This window comes from Perca fluviatilis, chromosome 16, assembly GCF_010015445.1.
Source record: "Perca fluviatilis chromosome 16, GENO_Pfluv_1.0, whole genome shotgun sequence".
NCBI classification, from domain to species: Eukaryota; Metazoa; Chordata; class Actinopteri; order Perciformes; family Percidae; genus Perca; species Perca fluviatilis.
The window spans coordinates 33,348,685-33,369,988 of record NC_053127.1 but is presented as its reverse complement, the minus strand read 5'-3'; the positions used below and the strand labels follow the sequence as shown (position 1 = coordinate 33,369,988).

Sequence of the window (21,304 nt, the reverse complement as noted above, 5' to 3'; positions counted from 1 at the left end):
CTCTTTATAAAGAGAAGGTCACCACCCTGCATGACTATAGGTATTCATGGAATTATGTAAGAACCATGCCTATGTTGTATAATAATAATAATAAATAATAATAATAATAATAATATGTATCATGTGTCTCATTTTTCTCAGTGTAGCTGCTTTCTACTTGACTGAAACGCTGTAGGGCATTCAGAACATTCTCTCTGGAGCAGTAATCAGACTGTTAGCCATGCTTCTTGAATGTAAATAGATTGTGAATGCTGAGTGTACTCAGTTTTGGAGTGGTAAATACACTGGTGGAGCTAGTAATGGACATGTAAACAGTTCCACTTCAAATAATGTTGCCATAGTAGGCTGATTCACTATGTAATGGCCAATATCCACTGTTGCATTGTGCCTTCTTTTCACATTACACCATCAAACCTTTTTTCACACGCCTTGACCAACTGCTACTTTGCTCGTTTGAAAGCCATGATGTCTCTCTCTCATGGGGGGGCCAAATTCTCTGGGCGGGCAAAGCAGAGAAAGGGGAGGTAACCTTGCTCCTTATGACCTCATAAGGAGAAGATTCCAGATTGGCCCATCTGAGCTTTCATTTTCTCAAAGGCAGAGCAGGATACCCAGGGCTCGGTTTACACCTATCACCATTTCTAGCCACTGGGGGACCATAGGCAGGCTGGAGGAACGCATGTTAATGTTAAAAAACATTCATAAAGTGAAATGTTCATGCCATGGGACCTTTAACCACTTTTTTATTTTTTTAGAGCTGAACCAATGTTTATGGGTATTTAGTAGAGTTGGTGGATTCAGGTCAAAATAAGTATTTTAATTTTACACATTGCTATAAATATGTATAGCGAACTGCCCTCTACAGGTTGAAACCCAACTTATGCCATTTAATGTAACTTTTGGATAGCTGTGCAGACCTTCCTCCACAGCGCTGCAAAGGAAGGTCTGGCTAGTCCACAAAGCATTTTGGGATAAGAAAAAAACGTGCTCCGGTTTATTGGCATTTCTTTAACCCAATCACAATCGTCTTGGGCCGGACGGAGCAACGGAGTCTCTACAAAATAGCCTCGGGAAGGAACTTGTTTTGGTGGAACATGTGTACGTTCTAAAGTAGTTTTAGTCGTGCAACAGAAAACTCTGATTGGACAGATAGTCTAGCTAGCTGTCTGGATTTACCCTGCAGAGATCTGAGGAGCAGTTAACCATAGTCCTCACAAATCCAACGGAGGTTAGAATGCCAACACAAAGGAAGTGGGCGGTGACAGACATCTGGCCCAAAATGAGTGACATCCAGCGGAATTTCCAGCCGCACCTGAACAATCCTGGAAATGAAACGTCGTCGATAAAGACCACCCAAACTTTAACAACATATTTAAATCCTCTTTTTCTATTTGATACCACTGTGACAGTATGATAAAGTACGTCATGGATCCCCATCTCAAACATTACACAGGTGAAGGCTTGATAAAGGTTAGATTAGCCTCCACAACATCCTGACAGTACCTGGAGAGAATATTGACTTCAAACTCAACGCTGTGTTTGGGTCCTTCTAGCATGTGTACCTCACATGATAATCCACACAAACACACAGATTCTGAAATAAATCTATATCACAATTTACATCTCAGACTGTCACCATGTTTAACTTGCTAATACTGTTCTGACATTGAAAATAGGAAATCGTTAAACCCAGTTGCTTTCCCATGCCAACATCATTATTCTATCTGTGTTAAAATGCTAAGCAGGAGTGACAGAGGCATCGATTTGTGTTCATTTGCATCATTTTAGACACTCAATAAAAACTGCTCTACAAATGTATTATTATTATTATTATTATTATTAGAAAACACATTTTAAACAGATTTGGTCATCTATAAATTGATGACACCATGCCAGTTTTAGACATGTTCCCCGAGCCATATTCTATGCCACTGTAACCTTTACAGATGGGGTGAGCCAGCACTGGTTGATTACTTATAGCATGATAGAGATAGGAACAAAATGAGCAAATAGAATGGTAATTTGTTCTGTATCAATCTGTGATATCAGACTATATATCAAATAGGGCAACGCTGAAGCAGCAGCACTCCCCGTGTTATCATAAGGTAGATAATACAATCAGCATCATTTTGGCTCAAACTGCCATTCCTCGTGGAAAACAATACAAGACCACGGCTAGTGTTGCTGGAGCAGAGAACAAACTAGCTCTACATCTGTCTTTTGGGTAATAGGTAAAGTCAGCACGGTTGTGTTTATTCTAATGACTGTTCTTTATTTAGGATACAGGGGCACAGATACATTTATCATGTGTAAACTCAGCGTGCTGCTGACATCGTTACATAAAAAGAAATTCTGTATTTAGTACTTTTAATTTTAATACTTTAAGTACATTTTCCTGATGATACTAACATACATTTACTTAAGTATCATTTTTAATGCAGGACTTTGGCGTGTGTGGTGTTAGTACTTTTACTTAAGTAAAGGATGTGAATACTTTTTCCACCACTGGTTATATGGAGAAACTGTTCTCATTTTTAGATGATAACTTACATGATTACATGGTTTCTTACATTTACATTTTTCACATGGCTGTTTCTTAAGAGGTGGTGATGGTGCAGTGGATATAACACATGCCTTTGGGTTTAATTCCCACTGCAATACATTGACCAATGTGTCCCTGAGCAAGACACTTAACCCATTAGTTTCTCCAGAGGCATGCAACCTTTGCATTACAGTATATAGCAATTGTAAATCGCTTTGGATAAAAAGCATCAGCTAAATGACATGTAATGTTAAGCTTTTGGGCTCTTCCAGGACAAAAGAAGCATTTACAGTCATTTATAGTTTTTAGAGGTAGCAGAATGACATTATTATAAACGTGCATGATATAGAGTAAATACAATGTTTCATCGTACACCTTGAAAATCCTTCAGGGTCAAACAGCATTGCCTTTGGACAACAGTAATATTAATTCCCTTGGGATCCAATAACAAGTGCTATTACAGGTATTGAGTATTCACTGACATTCATTTTATTAAAACTTTTTACATTTTGACATATGGCTCATTCCACTCAATATTTTGTAACATGTTCTGAATGGATCATGATGTGTTCCTTATGTGCATATTCTGTAATGCAACGCGTCTTAACACATACAGGTTCAATTTCACCTAAACATGCCTGATGATGGCATGAGCTGATACACCAAAAGACAATAATAAGCAGCGTGACAATGCCCTCATAAAATCACTTCAAAGAATCAATTTCCCCCCCCAGCACATTGAATATTGGAAAACAATGTAATGCCTGACATCACAACCCAGAGCAGTACAATCAAAGTGAGGCTTTGTTTTCCATTACCGGTCACCGCAGGAACATCAAACAATAGTGCACTGTTGCAATATTAAGCAGCCACTTTCCTTTAAGTGTCCTCCAGTCATGTGTTACAGGGCAGCTGGCCTGCCAAGGTGAGAGTAAAACACACACTCTCCAACCAGAAGCACACATGATGGTGTTTGTATATTGTCTGGCTGGGTATAATATCCTGCTTTGTGGAGGAAGCAACGCTGCCTCTGCAAAGTATCCTCGGGAAGGAACTTGTTTCGGTGGAACATGTGTATGTTGGAAAGTTGTTTTAGTCATGCAACAGAAAACTCAGATTGGACAGATAGCTACAGTCTAGCTAGCTGTCTGGATTTACCCTGCAGAGATCTGAGGAGCAGGTAACCATAGTCCTCAGAAATCCACCGGAGTTTAAAATTCCAACAATGGACATCGGGCCGAAAAGAAGGACATACGGCGGAATATCCGGCGGCATCGGAGCAATCCCGGAAGTGGAACGTCGTGGATATAGACTGGCTATAATTTAATCCTGACTTGTGTGGGGTCTCTCTTATTTTGTTGTGAATTTGAGCTGGTTCATGACAAGCTGGGTCTCACCATGTTTCGCGTTTGAGTTTTTCTCTGTTCAGAGTGGTTAGTACTCAGGCTGCCTGTCTGAATTGTTACTGCAAGTAATATAGTACACAGCCCAAGTTAGCCCACAGAAGTAATGCGTGCTAACGACGCTAACGACAGAACGACGGATTATTTCCTCTTAATATGTTAATTGTATGCACCAAACACCAAGGCAAATTCATTGTAAGTGTAGAAAACCTGATTCTGATTCTTGAGTGCACTGCTAACTGACAACAACAAAATCGATTTGAAGAATCTCAGTCGACTGAACGGTCTCCGACCGATTAATCAAATATTTGCCTTTCAAAGGGCAGCCCAGCCCTCAACCTAATTTTTGTGCCTGCCCAATCAGTGTGAAGTGGGGTAAATCATAAAAACTGTCAGCCGTTCCAATTCCAATGTTGGAAAGGTGGAAAAAGAGTCTTAGAATCTTAGAGCATCCTTGTCTGCGGAAAGGGCAGATCACCTGACTGTCAAGCTGCTCCCTAAATGCAACCAGCCTCAGTATAGTTTGGACTGTATAAAGGACCAGAAAAGCATTCAATAATGTTTACAGTGTTGCATGCTGAATTTGGCCTTAACCTGTTTTTCAGAGATGCAATAATGCGTTGTACATGTATTTACTGAGGTGCCATTGAACTTAGCACACCCACAAGTTTAACCCTTTAAAGCAGTCTTGACTCCTGAGTCATAAAACGTGTTGTAAACATCTTAAATGTCGAACGACATAAGGAATTCCTAATAATCCTCACAACAGTTGCTGAAGCCTGTTATCAGACGAACAAAGCTTAAATGATAGGTCCTGCACTGTTATTTTTCTCAATTGCAGTTTGTCTCAGGACTAAAAAGTGTCTCTTGATGTGTTACAAATAAATCTTCCATGAGACGTGACAAAAACAGTCACAATCAGATACAGTAGAACTTGCTCCTCCCATGCAAATGCTGAACACAGTTTATGTGCTGTTGTTTTGAATTAGCTGGAGCTGTATACTGGATATGAATTTGGTGGTGTTCATTAAGATACCACCAACTTGCTCAGTCACAAAGTGACGCAGTTTCACTGACATGGGACAGTGTTCACTAGTGATGTCCAAATAAAGCTTCATGAACCATTTCTTCCTCCTCTGAGCCCAGTAAATGGCGCTCTCAGTTCAACAAAGGGTCCCGCCCGCCCACTGACTCTATACATGATGTGAATGGCCTGACTAGAGTTTGGTTTTTCCAGCTCGCAAGTCAACAGAGAGTGCCTAGACGCCCCTGACTGCAAATAAAATGTGCTGCCGCCAGGGTGCGTCTAGATTTCTAGGCTATAAAGGAATAGCTGTTCAGTGTGCTTTCAACCCTTTGTTGAACAGAGAGCACCATCTAGCCGGCTCAGAAAATAAAGAAAATGCTTGATGAAGCTTCAAGAGGCTTTGTTTGGCCATCGCTAGCTTCAAGTAGTACGTTTGTGGTCCGAACAGCAGCGGGCCGAACCAATCAGCGTCCGGCAAGGAGCTACGGTTGGGTTTGTGTGTGTGACGGACGAGACTGTTCAAAACAACAATAGCGGACGTGAAAGACAGATGGTTCATCCAATCACCTGCCAGGTATTTCTTCCAATGATGGCTTCTCACATGGTTCTGTTTAACACACGACCTACTGATTTCAGTGGTGTAATGCCACATATTTTACAAGCAAGGTGAGCATGCGATGCTTTTCCTTAACTTGAATTTATTCTCAAAACAGAATATATTTGGGGTTTCCACTGGCATCTTAAGAACTCACCTTAGGCTCTGGCTAATGGCAAAGAGCATTTTTCACAGTTTTCTGATGTCTGATGAATCTTAATTAATAATTCATCTACTATTCAACGAATTGAGATAATAATCAGCAGGTAATGAAAAATAATTGATTATAAAGAAAATGTCCGTTTTAGCCTCAACTGTTGCTGGAGTTTAACTATCAGACCGTCAGGCTGAGCTCAATGAGCACACGGACGTCTCGGGACGCATACTGCCCAAATAGCATGTCAGATGTGCATTCCGACTGTGTTTTGGAGATTGTAGACTTAATATATATTCACATTTTTTACACAAAGTCTAAGGTTTGATCAGCAGCATGAGAGGATCCACCTGCATCCTCTCTCTTTAAACATCCAGTAGTAAACACAGAAGCTGCAGTCATAAATTTGAAGTGTTAATCAGCCCAAGACCGGGGCTACAATTAAACCCACTGTCGGATAAACACTTCCTTCTCCAGTAGTCCATGAGAGTATTTGATTATGCATCTCTATTTACAAATAAGATACCTGCAAGTGAGAGTTATTGCTCTGTGTGCTTGTTCACTGATGAGAGGGAAGCATGTTTAGTTTGTCTTGTGGGACAGATAAGTTCTGGAGAAGCAGGTGGATCAAAAGGAATTGACAGCTCATTAAACTCATCTGTGAGTTAGCGGGACGTTTATGGATGCCAGATCTGGCCCTAGAACCTCATGTCTGACGTGCGAGCCGACCCAAAGGCCTCGCCGGATCAAGAGATCAATTTAGCTGCACATCATTTCGAAAAAAATATGTCATCTCTCATGGTTCTATCATTGCAGTAGGATGTTGTTAGTCCTGCCAGCAATCATAGCCAAGCCTCCCCGGAGGAGTGGAGAGTGTCTGGCAAGTTTCATAAAAGTAGCCCGGGACCGTTCTGTTATCTCTTGGATTTCTGCTGATTTAAGCTGTTTTACACCCACTTCACCACGTATGCCAGAGGAGATTATATCTTGCACAAAGTCGACTACCTTTTCCCCTGGATGTTACGCCACACATATCACTCAAAAAGGTCATTGAAACAGACTTCAGCTATCCTCAGCACACTTGGGTTTTACCAATTTGGAATGTGACGGAAATCTCCTTGAAGACTGAATGAAAGTATAAAAGTCGAGTTTAGTGACATTTCTCTCAGGAACATCTCGTTTCAATCCCATATATTTCGCCAGTAACTAGTGATGGCCAAATGGAGCATCATTAAGCTTCATGAACCATTTTCTTTATTTTTTTGAATATGCGTGAACGTATCCTGGGCAGCCCCCCTACTTAAAATACGTGCCCACGTGTATGACAAAAGGCAGTTTTTAATCGTATGCTCCAAATGGGTTTTTCTTTCTTCACAGTATCAACATATTCAGCCTGTTTATCAAGAAAAGATGGTTTACAGATGGCCCCGCGGGCTGCCTGCCGTCGAGCCCCGCGGAGCTCAGTCAGGGCAGCGGCATTTGGTAGTCCAGTAACCCAGAAACGGTGACTTTGCACCGGTCGTGGAGCTCCGCGGGCTGCCGATATCTCTGTGCCCGAGTAGCAGTGCTTCGGCTGTAGTATACTTCCACCCAATATAGTCCCAAGTCAATATCTGTCTAGGAAATCGTCTCATTGTGAATACGCAGGCCACAAGAAGTAATTAGGTTTTGTTTTTGTTGTTGTTGGGTCACTTTTACTCAAGACACGGCAGCAAAGGATTCTATTCATTACACTAAGCTAAGACAATACTGCGCTGAGACAAAAATGCGTTTGCCCACCTATATAAATATAGAGGAGATGGTGAATAACCCTATTTCAACAAACAGTGGCGTATTCCTTTAAAGTGATGGTTTGGAGTAATTTGGAGTAATGGATTGTAAAATTTGTAAGTACACCAGAAGTTTATGTAAATAACACTTGCCTGCTGGCTTCTGCTCTCTGCTGCTGCTGCTGCTGTTACTACCGGGCAGTAAGAGTGCTTAGGGACATCTACAAATTACAACACCGAAAAGAGATGCAACAAAAATATTTATTAATTTAATGATTAAATAAGGTAATGTCTCCAAACTTACCTCAATTATTACTTGTCTCCTGCTAGTTATACTACAGCACTTACTTTAAAAAATAAGTTAAATTAAAAAATATTTTTGTTGCATCTCTTTTTGGTGTTGTAATTTGTGTTATGTTACGTGTTTTTTCTTTGTACCAAATATTACAGATCTGCTTTTACACTTTGGGGCTGCCTCCTTTGCATTTTTGCATCTTGGTGAATGCCATTCGGTAAGTGATGTCTCATGATGTGCAGACAATTTTGAAAAGGTGCAAGTGTTGACAACACCCTGTTTTTATCACTCACACATTCAAATTCTGCTGAACCTTCCAGCTATGGCAGTGGATGATTGACTCATCTTCCTTTCACTCATCTTGTCAATGACGACAACATGGAAAACAACCTTTCACCGAGAACGTGCACGTGCACGTGTCGACAAATGATCATAATGCTTCCTTTGGGAAATGGGGTGATTTGCAACATCACAGAAAATGTAGCATTTTGATAGAGACCTCTCTGAGATATTTGATATGTGTGTCAGAACAAATACCTGCCAGTCTGAGGCAAACAACTCCGAGGGATATCGCAGGTGGGTAGGAATGTGAAACAGCTGGGCCCGTATTCTGCAGTACCTGGAGGTATGAGTGCTATGTCAGTCTGTGGCTGATGAAGTATTCCGACGAAAAAGAAAAAGCGTGTCCTTTTCAGCACCTCGACACAGCCGTTTGAAATGCAGATGACAATGGCATTTTGAAAAACGACGGTCTGCTGGGAGTGCCGGGCATCTGAGCAGCACGATCCATGTCTTAGTCTGAGAAACTTGGAGAAAAAACCTTTTGCATAATGCATTTAAAAAAAATAAAACTTTTGAATATTATTAAATATTTTTCTCATAAGAGCTACATTTCTCCCTTTTCTTTCAGTACTTCTGTGTCTGTGTGTTTCTGGCATTTTCTTGTGTTATGTGTGTTGAGTGTTGTTGTACAGAGGCTCCCCACGCAATTTTTTACATTTTCTCTTTCATATTTTGGAGGTCATTGCCACTTTCAGAAGCGCAGCCTGCAGCGCTGATCCTGCCGTGATTCTCACTGTTGTCATCCTGAGAGATCCGGATGAAAACCATTGCGGCACATGTGCGTTTGATCCAATTTCACAGAGCAGACAAAAGCCTTTGTTTTTCATTTGGGCTGATCACTTGTACAGTGACTGTTTCTCTATGCTGCATTTAGTCTAAGTATGGGTTCAGGTTATTATCTGCTTTGTCGGTTTGGTGATGGAACGCTGTTAATAATTCAGCAGCGTTCTGTATCTATCCTCAAGAGGCATCCATCCAAGCAGGGAAAAAGCTTAACGCCTGTCTCGTCCAGTCTACGTGAGGAAATGTGTTATATCCATAGACATGCATCTCGGATTAAAGAGAATACTGGATCTGCTGCAATTAGCATACACAGCCATGTAAAAGATGTAGTTCCATTTTCTCTACATAACAACCGTATGCTCCAGCTGAGCAATATGAACGACCACTCCACTCATGTCATCAATTGTTGACGCTCGGTTGACGCTTTTAAAAAGCAGCTGAAGACACACTTGTTTCAACTCGCTTTTGTCTCAAGTTTGTAATTTGTTTTTTTTTAGTCTTTTAATCTTTTACCTTCATTGGTATTGTATTTGTTTTTGCTTGTTTATTGTCTGTTTTGGATCCTACTATGTTTTAACAAATGTTTATCATGTGAAGCACTGTCTGTAAAAGGTGCTATATCAAATCAATTATTATTAAATTATTATTATCGGTAGTCCGTGAAGTAGGGATCGACCGATACTGGTTTTTCAAGGCCAATACCGATACTAATCATTAATGAAACCCATAACTGATATTTGGAACCGATATGCATTTACAGTGAAAATGAAAATCTTAAAGTCAGAATTAAGACTTTGGAATTTTACAATCTCCAACATGAATCTTTGTTTAAATGCTTTAAGCAATTATTTAATAAATGAGAAACTTTCAACATTACAGAGTAACAGAGAGTCAGATAGTGTTGTGGGTGGGGCATTAAGTCAGACACAGAGCTGTAGTGGAGCCAAAGTAAGGCTCATTTTAATTCATTAACCTTTAACTTTTAAATAAAACGCAGATATAGATAATCAGCAAACTACCAAAATACAGGCCGATAATCAGCCAGGTTTTGTTTTTGTTTTTATGGTCATTTTTCCTGGATATTTTAGGGTATTTTAAGGGTCTGGCATCGAGTAATGAAAACGGTCCAACTCGAGGGGGCAGCACCAAGCATGCATTTGAAAATCTCACTGCACACAACTGGATAACACTACGACCAATCACAACATACGCTTAGCTACCAGAGGAGCTAACTGGTAGATTAAACTCTTAGCTACCAGCGGAGCTAACTGGTAGATTAAACTCTTAGCTACCAGCGGAGCTAACTGGTAGATTAAATTCTTAGCTACCAGCAGAGCTAACTGGTGGATTAAACTCTTAGCTACCAGAGGAGATAACTGGTAGATTAAACTCTTAGCTACCAGAGGAGCTAACTGGTAGATTAAACTGTCGTCATCTGTTTAGCTGGCCTCTGGCCCGCCTATATCAGATATGCCGATGTGATTGGTGCAGCTCGGCTACAAGGGCATAGGTAATGAGCATCATTAGTGAATGCCAGAGTGACTCGCTGATTCAATTTTAAATGCAGACTGCTGAAGAGCTGCTGAACAGACTTTCATTGTACTCTGAGCACAATGACAATAAAATATCTATCTATCCATCTATCTAAGCCAAATATAAATCCTGACCATGTTTGTGTGTGCCTGATGATGTAAATCAGCAATTTTCCTTAACTGGCATTTTGCTGATCCACCTCAGTCGATAATACAGTAAGAGCTGTAAATAATCTGTTGCTATGTGATAACGTTGGGATTGTAGCCCGGATTTCTACTCGACTTCAAACAATGTTGACTGGGCTGTTGGCAGCAAGTGGGTCAACCACACATGAGTGCCAGCTACTTATTATGCATGACCCCCTTCATCCACGGTGTTCAGATCTACTTGGATGGACAAAATGCTGCACAAGCAAGGGCTCGTAGGTAAACGACAAGAGATTTCCTCACCGAGCAAAAGACATATCTCCATATGTACGCTGAAATTAAAGAATTAAAGAGATAACCAGTGTGTAATGATACAAAGTACGCTATTCTCTGTCAAGTCTCTGCGACGTCCAATTAATTCAGTTTTTTCTGTTATTAAAGGGCAATCCAAGTGTTCCAATAGAGAGAGAAAAAACTAAACATTTCTTTGTCATGCTGCTGTTGTCATAGAGCAGCGACTATATAAAGTCTAACTGGTGGCACTAACTTACCAACTGAATATCTTGGATCAATATCCTCAAGCACACACACACACACACACACACACAAAAACCACTAGTGAACTAGTCAAACTCCCATATTTGCTAATGCCATGGCAGTGTAAATATCTACAACCAGTGCTATAAGAAAAAACGTAGGATAGTGTAATACATGTAAATTGCAGCATCACACTGGCATTATTTTATCAGTTTTTTCTTTTTTAATCAACAACAGAAGAGACCAAAATAAACCAATAAGATATTTATCCTACTAACAAGTGTTGTACTGTGTGCAGTCACAGCCTCAACTCTGTTATTGCACCGAAACAATTAAAAAGCCATAAAAGAGCAATACTGTTGCACTGGGTGACATATTCCTCCATTACCGTGAACATGGCCACTGTAGTTTATTCTTAAACAACTCTGCAACTGCAGTTTGCATCTCTGGAGAGCTGAATGAGCGAGCTCGTAGGCGATGGTTACACTAGGCTGATGGAGTCATGAGTTACCCTGTGGCGACATATTGGCCTTTTGATGTGTTAAAACAGTGTTTGGATGACAGTGGCAAACACTATTGACATTGACATATTGTATTGATACTGGCACAGTAATCGGATAAATGTATTCTAGGCTGAGTTCTTTTCATCAACTACAGCAATACTCTTGATGAAAGTCCGGAGGGGCGGAAACGTCAGTTTTCTGTAAACGGTGATGCCAACAGTGATGCCAACGGTGATGCCAGCGTGAGTCCAACGCACCGGCACTGAGAAAATATTTCTCACTTGGAGAAAAAAAGTTGTCGTTGTGCCGGCAGCACAACACCCCTGGTCCTAGGGCAAGACACTGAACCCCAAATTGCTCCTGATGGTAGCATGGTAGCTCACTGCCATCGGTGTGTGAGAGGATGTGTGAATGAGAGGCAAATTTTAAAGCACTTTGGATAAGTACCATGTAAATGCAGCCATTTACCAGGTGAAATGAGCATGTGCATCAAATATATCCAAGCTGCTCACCAGCTGACAGTGTTCATGGGCAGAGAATAAGCAGTTTTAGCTTTTTTAATGGGAAAAAAAGGAAACCATCCTAACCAGGTTAAGCTGCTGCAGTGTGATGCATGTGTTACAGTTACAGTACTACCTTACATCTGCTGCATTTAAATATGAATGCAGCTAGCTGTTCCTCAGTTTTGCCATTAATTGTAGTAGCAGATGCTGTAATGTAGCTCTAATTGTATTGTCCAGGCTAAATATCTAATAAAATGCTTGGCAGGCTGTGCCTTGTTGCAGCTGTTGATGTATCCCGTATGCATGCACAGTCGAAACAAAAATATCCGTTTCATCCTCATTCTGGGGCTGTAAAAAAAATGGAAAAAAATAGTAATTATGCTTGTGCTCAAAAAAGATCATGTTAATTCATCAGACATTCTCTGTGAATATGTTCAATTCAAGACTCCTTATGTCAGATTAAAAGCATGCTGAGGTTGAAAGCGGGGCTTATTCAAGACAGGCACTGTGCATAAAAAACAATACTCATAATTTTAAATAAGACCAAAGACTAAAAGTGTTTGGAAATATTGAAATTGCCTTTGATTTGATATATCATGATTCTTTGCAAAGTTATACTTTAATACTAGCGCAGTGGTTTGCAGGCATAACCATAAGATGGAGCAGACCTCTGTGTTGTTCAGACATATCAATTTTGTTATTTGGTCTGGGAAATTTCACATCATTTCACACATATCCCTGCTTGCATGGCGTCGCACTGGGACCTTCAGCTCCCAGTTGACATCTCACTAACATGCGTGACGGAGGCAGAATAGCTGCCAGAGTCTGAAATAGAAGTTGCTCTGCGCTCTCAATTGTCAATTCGGCTGGGTCGGAGATAGCCAGATTTATCTGTGATACAGCTGTCCATCATCCCGTACGATCAGTTTTCCTTATCTTTCATCAATCTGAATTACCACGGACAGCGTCTGATAACTTGCAGCAAATCCCAGCCTCGGGTTTTCATTTCCACATTCAGTGGGAGAAAGTGACAGCAGGTGTGATATGTTCTGCAGGTAGATCCATTGATTGCAGGACTGCCATGATCCATCATGTGATAGTTGCTCGGCTCATCTTGCTGTATCTAGGACTGTATACCAGATCCAGCATGCAGGTATTTCTCTGTGAAACCCAGGCCTGCTATCTGCATACTGCACTGGCCCTGAACATTAATCAGGTGAGGGCTGATATACCTAGGTGTCTCACCTAAACAGTGGCATAAGTTCAGCTACATTAGTCAACTACAACTACAAAGTGAAATGGACGTTTTGCTGCCTTGCCATCTTTACTAATTAACAGTTAAGCTAACTATAGGCTGAGAAAAAAAATGTCATTCACTCTGAGGCTACCGCCGGCAGCTACCGGCAACTTTTAAGGTGGGATGTTTTCTCGCATGTTACTCAATGCATGAGTTAACGTTGTGAATCAATCAACATAACTTAAATGTCAATAAGAGAACATTGACCATTCTATTTGTCTTTATTGTCTCTTTTGCATGACATACACTTTAGTGATTATAGAATCTTCAAGCAAATAAAAAAAATACTGTATTATGCAAACTGAGAATATTCTATTTCACATATAACACCCCTAGTTCTTGGGCAGATTGCTCCTGATGGTAGCATGGTAGCTCACTGCCCTCGGTGTGTGAGAGGATGTGTGAATGAGAGGCAAATTGTAAAGCACTTTGGATAAAAGTGCCATATATATATATATATATATATATATATATATATATATATATATCCAAACTGGTCACCAGCTAAACCAGTTCACTTTTCACGGACAGAGAAGGAGCAGTTTTATGAGAAGGCTACAACTTGTGCCACAGTTTTCATTCAGGAAGTGACAGCAGGTGTGATATGTTCTGCAGGTAGATCCATTGCCATAATCCATCATGTGATAGTTGCTTGGCTCATCTTGTTGTATCTAGGTATTTCTCTGTTCGACCCAGGCCTGCTATCTGCATACTGCAGCGGCCCTGAACATTTATACATTTTTTACAAGATTATATTTTGGGCATTTTTAGGCCTTTATTTGCCAGGACGGCTGAACATGCTGACATGAAAGGGGAGAGAGAGGGGGAATGACATGCAGCAAAGGAGCTGTGTCGAGGAGTAAACCTATATACCTATATAACCTATATATGGGCACCCGCTCTACCAACTGAGCTATGCGAGCGCCCCTTCCTGAACTGAGCGTTAATCAGGTGAGGGCTGATATACCTAGGTGATATAACTAGGTGTCTCACCTGAACAGTGGCAAGTGCCCCTTCTGAGGTGATAATGAAAAACATTCTATCACCATATGCCATGAGTATGAGTAATTAATTTGAAATTAACAGGAGAGGGAGTACAGAGGTGTAGGTATGTCTAGAGGGAGGGGGGAGGGGGGGGGGTCTTCAGACTGTGCACCAGTTAGATATTGGCAGCCTCCACTCTGTTGGATGCTTTCTTCTCTGATTCATCTGCTTTCTTGTGTTTCAAGTCCAACGTTTCACCAGATGCTTGCATCACGGAAGAAACAGCGGCTGCTGCCAATCAGGATCTTAACACTTCGCTAATTTCTCAGCTTTCCATCTGAAGCCACAAAACAACAAGAGATAGCTTGCTTTGCCCCTTAATCTGATGTGTCACTTGTCTTTTAAAGACGGAATTAGGACGACACTGAAAAGGTTTCATAGTGATTTAACAGAGATAATGGTAGATCTAATACTTCAAAGCTTAAAACAAATATTAAAGTAAGCATTATTTTCATTCCCAAAGGTGATACTTCATGACTGGTATGGTGGTAATCTTTCCATTCTATTTTGCGAATATTGCAAACGATCAAACGGTGTCACTCGCTTCTTAGATGTGTTGGACCTTAAGACTATCAAGACATTTAGCTGGTGATTGATATGGTAGACTGCTGACAGGAGATTAAAGATCCACTTAGTGTTAAATGGAAAGAGGCTTCCTTTTTCTCTTCTGTACATCAAGCATCTACATGTGTGTTTTGGTGTAACATGGGGAGAAGGAAAGTAACAAGACATTTCCGACGTACACACGCAGACACACACACACCAGGGGATGAGAGGCAGACAGCTAATAACCCATCAAAAGAATAACTGCGGCTGCCAAATCATATGAGTTCAAGCTGAGACGGTGTGTGCACCGGGCCCCAGGCTCCGGGGCCGAGACGTCGCCACGACTCACAACATGACCTCCATTCTACGGACAAATCAATTTGTGAACGACGGGCTAATTGCCAGTAAAGTCACAGCGTGACCCATTAGGCTGGCCGTTCCACCCAGACACACACAGAGTGACAATGATGAGGAAGAAGCCTGCGTTTTGCAAAAAAAGAAAGAGAAAAATAATGAAATAACTTGTATATTTAATTGGTGGTGCTACCATGTTAGGCACATTTTGCAGTTTCACTCTTTTCCGGCAAACCATCACACCCTAATTAAAGACTTCAGACGGACGAGTCTGTTTTTTGTTGTTGTTCTCAGATGAGTGATGTTTCCAAGTCTCATTATCTAAAGCTGGACCACGTTTGGTGTGTAGAGTCTTAGACAGCAGAGGTCCAGTGACCTTAGGGGAACCAACTCTAATTGACATTTGTTGTTCAAAAGCATGTCAAAACTGACTTTAATGGTCTGGTGGGCCACGGGATTTCAGTAAAATGTCTTTCTACTAATAATACTGGAGTGAAGTAGCGTGATCTAGTTTTAGTTGAGAAACGACTGTGATAGCAGGGAAATAAGACTCATATACCTCACAATACTGCACTAAGTGCAACTTGCACAAACAGCTTTAACTTAAACCTTTATAAATACTATTTAAGTAGTTTGTACATTTTTATTTGTCACTTGTATGGGAGCGTGCCTATGTTCCCACAGCCCTATGTTCCCACAGCCTTATGTTCCCACAGCCCTATGTTCCCACAGCCTTATGTTCCCACAGCCCTATGTTCCCACAGCCCTATGTTCCCAAATTTCTAAGAATGTTTGTTTTCACTGAAAATTTGGCCCTATGTTCCCAAATTTCTAAAAATGTTTTTTATAATTAGGCCCTATGTTCCCACATTTCCTTTTTCATGAATTTGTATCAGATTGTATCCCCCTTTCTCCCAATTTGGTAGCCAATTACACCCAACCTATTATCCAGTAGCAATGGACTACAAATGGAATGTAACCCTAACCCTAACATTGGTTAAAGAAAAATCTTAGAAATGTGGGAACATAGGGCTGTGGGACCATAGGGCTGTGGGAACATAGGGCTGTGGGAACATAGGACTGACCCCGTTTGTACATGTTCTTGTATTCTATCCTATTTATTATTTCTTGTATATTCTGTGTGTGTGCTGTGTGTCTGATAGTTTGCTGCTGTAGCACTGAAATGTCCCAATTTGGGATCAATAAAGTCTATCTAATATAATCTAAAGCATGCAATTTCCTGGTGACAATTACCAATAAATCAAACACTTCAAGCAACCTAAACAGCTAAGACTTGTAGATGTTAAAAGTTTGGAAATAGGATGTACAGTTACTGTAGACCCAGTATCTGCTCAATAATCAAGCCTGAATCTCAAGCATAACAGCTAACCATATGTTCCATTCCGTTTCAAATGGTTTGCAAGCAATAAACCCATATATGTCATCTCATATCCAATCTTTTGTTATGAGGAGAGAGGCAGTTTCTAAGTCATGCCAGAAACTTGACAATGCTCCGTTTTTACAGTGTAAAACAAATAAGCACAAGACAGCTGCATACCCCCGCGTTGAGCGAGCTTGCTGTCAAAGCACCCTTTTCATCTTCCCTTCCGTTATCTCGCCTCCTTTCCACACATACACGCCTTCCATCGTAAACAGCCAAGTACAAGCCGCCCCCCTCAGCACGCAGCGAGACAGTTTTTAAACACTTGCTGAGTAGCTAGCTATCAAACACTTCCCTGATCACGGACGGCTCTGTGCAAACCAGGCCTTCCAACTGTGGATACGCAATGTGGATCCACTCAGTGACCAAAACAAGAGTTGCAATCAATAAAGCCTTCCCTTCTTCACTTTTACCCTCGCTGTTTGCATTTTGCTACAGGAGCTGCTTCCCAATGACCTGATGCTCTTAATGTATGTGTGCTTTCTTAGGACGACATATGACTTAAGTTTCAAGGGTAGAATTAGAGAGGACATGCTGTATGTATATGTGCTGCCTGCACGATCTGATATGCGCATGTGCGTAAATACGTAGTAGAAAACGTGACGGTTTCCCTACACGATTTGTAATTCGGTTTATGTTATTCATTATGCAGTTCACGGCGGGTCTGTTTCATAAAGATATTTAATTAAATTAATTAATTAAATTTATCCAAAACCGCAAATCGACGTCCGTGTACCACACCTTGGCGGCTCGATGGTGTTTTTTGCCCCCAACTGCTCCTTCCAGGCAGCACTGCAACCGCTGCCTTCAAGGCACCTAACCCTAACCTTAAACCTAACCCTAACCATAACCACTGCCACCCAACAGCGCCTTCCAGGCAGCGCTGCCTGGAAGGCGCTGTTGGGGGCAAAAAACACAGATAAACAGCTGGCGACATTGTTATTTTTGTGACATGTAGTGTGGGGATGTCGTGATGTTTTTAAATGTAGCTTACACTATGCATTACGAGGTGTTTACGTGGTTGCCAATCCCAAATAATAAAGTTACATACACCATTTTGGTTACATGTGGAATGAAGACTGAGTCTTGTGTGAGTCATTGCAAACCTTCAGTTTCCTCCACACTCCCCTTTCCGATCCATTGCTATACGGTATAGCAGAGATCGTGCAGTGTCGTAAATTGTCGTAAAATGCGCATGTCGGATCGTGCAGGCAGCACAGATCGCGTACCCACACATGCTTAAACAAATGCAAATCACATATTTTGTAATGGCTTCCTAAAGATCTCCTCACTAGCTAGCAAGGTGAGGCTGCACCCCATGAAGCCAGAGTTCAATTAATATACATGTACAGTGCCTTGCGAAAGTATTCGGCCCCCTTGAACGTTTCGACCTTTTGCCACATTTCAGGCCTCAAACATAAAGATATAAAACTGTAATTTTTTGTGAAGAATCAACAACAAGTGGGTCCCAATTATGAAGTGGAACGAAATTCATTGGCTATTTCAAACTTTTTTAACAAATAAAAAACTGAAAAAGTGGGCGTGCAAAATTATTCAGCCCCTTTACTTTCAGTGCAGCAAACTCTCTTCAGAAGTTCAGTGAGGATCTCTGAATGATCCAATGTTGACCTAAATGACTAATGATGATAAATAGAATCCAGCTGTGTGTAATCAATTCTCCGTATAAATGCACCTGCCCTGTGATAGTCTCAGAGGTCCGTGTAAAGCGCAGAGAGCATCATGAAGAACAAGGAACACACCAAGCAGGTCCGAGATACTGTTGTGGAGAAGTTTAAAGCCAGATTTGGATACAAAAAGATTTCCCAAGCTTTAAACATCCCAAGGAGCACTGTGCAAGCGATAATATTGAAATGGAAGGAGTATCAGACCACTACAAATCTACGAAGACCCGGCCGTCCCTCTAAACTTTCAGCTCATACAATGAGAAGACTGATCAGAGATGCAGCCAAGAGGCCCATGATCACTCTGGATGAACTGCAGAGATCTACAGCTGAGGTGGGAGACTCTGTCCATAGGACAACAATCAGTCGTATACTGCACAAATCTGGCCTTTATGGAAGAGTGGCAAGAAGAAAGCCATTTCTTAAAGATATCCATAAAAAGTGTCGTTTAAAGTTTGCCAAAAGCCACCTGGGAGACACACCAAACATGTGGAAGAAGGTGCTGTGGTCAGATGAAACCAAAATCGAACTTTTTGGCAACAATGCAAAACGTTATGTTTGGCGTAAAAGCAACACAGCTCATCACCCTGAACACACCATCCCCACTGTCAAACATGGTGGTGGCAGCATCATGGTTCGGGCCTGCTTTTCTTCAGCAGGGACAGGGAAGATGGTTAAAATTGATGGGAAGATGGATGGAGCCAAATACAGGACCATTCTGGAAGAAAACCTGATGGAGTCTGCAAAAGACCTGAGACTGGGACGGAGATTTGTCTTCCAACAAGACAATGATCCAAAACATAAAGCAAAATCTACAATGGAATGGTTCACAAATAAACATATCCAGGTGTTAGAATGGCCAAGTCAAAGTCCAGACCTGAATCCAATCGAGAATCTGTGGAAAGAACTGAAAACTGCTGTTCACAAACGCTCTCCATCCAACCTCACTGAGCTTGAGCTGTTTTGCAAGGAGGAATGGGCAAAAATGTCAGTCTCTCGATGTGCAAAACTGATAGAGACATACCCCAAGCGACTTACAGCTGTAATGCGCGCAAAGGTGGCGCTACAAAGTATTAACTTAAGGGGGCTGAATAATTTTGCACGCCCAATATTTCAGTTTTTTATTTGTTTAAAAGGTTTGAAATATCCAATAAATTTCGTTCCACTTCATGATTGTGTCCCACTTGTTGTTGATTCTTCACAAAAAATTACAGTTTTATATCTTTATGTTTGAGGCCTGAAATGTGGCAAAAGGTCGAAAAGTTCAAGGGGGCCGAATACTTTCGCAAGGCACTGTATATATAGCCCTTATATGAGCAGGTCGATAGCACAGTAGTAGAGAGCACATCTACAGTGTCGGAAGTATTCTTGAAGAGTTCGTGCCGTTAAAGCTATTATCTAGCTATAAGATGTATGAAAGTTATGTGAAAATACACCTTGATGACCTACACTGTATCCCAAATCGAGACGGGAAAGAACACCCTGTCCCCACAAAGATCCCATAATTCCATCGTATTCATGCGAAAGAGATTCAGGTGTCTAGAAGTAAAAAGTCTAAACTCGTGAGGGAAATCTTCACCTAATCTGCAGCGAGATAGTCCTCTCAAAGAGAAAGCCAGACTCTCTAACAATGACGTAACTTATATAATAAGAATGCGTTTCTCACAATCTCCTACCAGCAATAAAGACCAAGTTACATGATTTGGGTGGGGGGGGGGTAAGACAGTTGGCTGCTCCTACAAAGCTGATTTGAACATTTTGATTTTCTGGGGCCAATAGAGGGAAGATGTTTATTGCGAGAAAATCCAAGAGCAGTCCCATTTGTACTGATGCCTGTTGACCTGGATCCCTCTGTCAGACACAAAGAGACACGGGGCTTTGCAAGCAAATGTGTTCAGAAAGTAACAAGGCCTTTATTGTAACCTGTGTAAGGTTGCATACACTCTTCATGGGCAGGACATTGTTTTCTTCCGCCATTTATCTTCTGTCCGCTGTTCCTGTACTTTACTATTTTTATTGTTTGTGAAGTACCTTTTTCTATATGATTTCTAAACTAATTTATGGATGCGGAAATTCTGTCAATCAGCCAAAAAACAAAACAAAACATATTCACATTTATTTACGTCCCATGTATTGGTCTTCAATGATAAATAGTATACTAAATGGCATTTGATTTTTTATTTTAAGGCTTATTTCCTTGGAATATAATTTTAATTAAATGAATTATGATAGTCTAAAGCAGAGCTCTTCAACGTTGGGTTTGGGGCCCCTAGGGGGGTCCTCAGAGTTATTGCAGGGCGGGCCACCAAATTATTGTACATTTAAAAAAAAAAAATGTTCATCTATAACGGGAGACAGGTCCAAGTAGGTCAAAAATTGCAAAGAAAGTCCCGCACCCTGTCTAACTTGCAAAACATAAATGTAATAGTAGGAAACGTTTTCGGTACTAGACCGTCATCTGGCAAAATTAATGGAGTTCCTTTGCAACTTTTGAAAGCTTTTTCAAAAGTTGTCAATTAATTAAAATAAATTAAAATAAAATGTCAATTAATTGATATAGCACGTTTAAAAACAACTGAGTTGTTACAAGGTAAAAACTACAACAATACAACAATTGAATACAGAGTACATCACAAAAGAAAATAATAAACGAATAAAAGGTAACAACATCTTTCCTTACTTGGAAGGAAAGGCCAAAGAAAAAAAGATGTGTTTTTAAGTGTTCGAGAGGAGGGGCGGTTTTAATTTAATATGAAAAGGTAAACTACAGCAAAGGCTGAGTCGTCTCTGGTTATGATCCTGGTTTTT

The 21,304-nt window shown here is 40.9% G+C and overlaps 1 protein-coding gene and 1 non-coding gene across 3 annotated transcripts in view; both read right to left on the bottom strand.

Moving 5' to 3' along the window:
* The window catches only part of opcml (opioid binding protein/cell adhesion molecule-like), a 391,660-nt gene that overhangs the window by 133,264 nt on the left and 237,092 nt on the right, over window positions 1-21,304 (bottom strand). The gene's annotated exons all lie outside the window — the stretch shown is intronic.
* LOC120544785 lies at window positions 17,660-17,725 on the bottom strand. Its single transcript, XR_005636585.1, has one exon. It is a non-coding gene; the product is annotated as a small nucleolar RNA SNORA17 (small nucleolar RNA).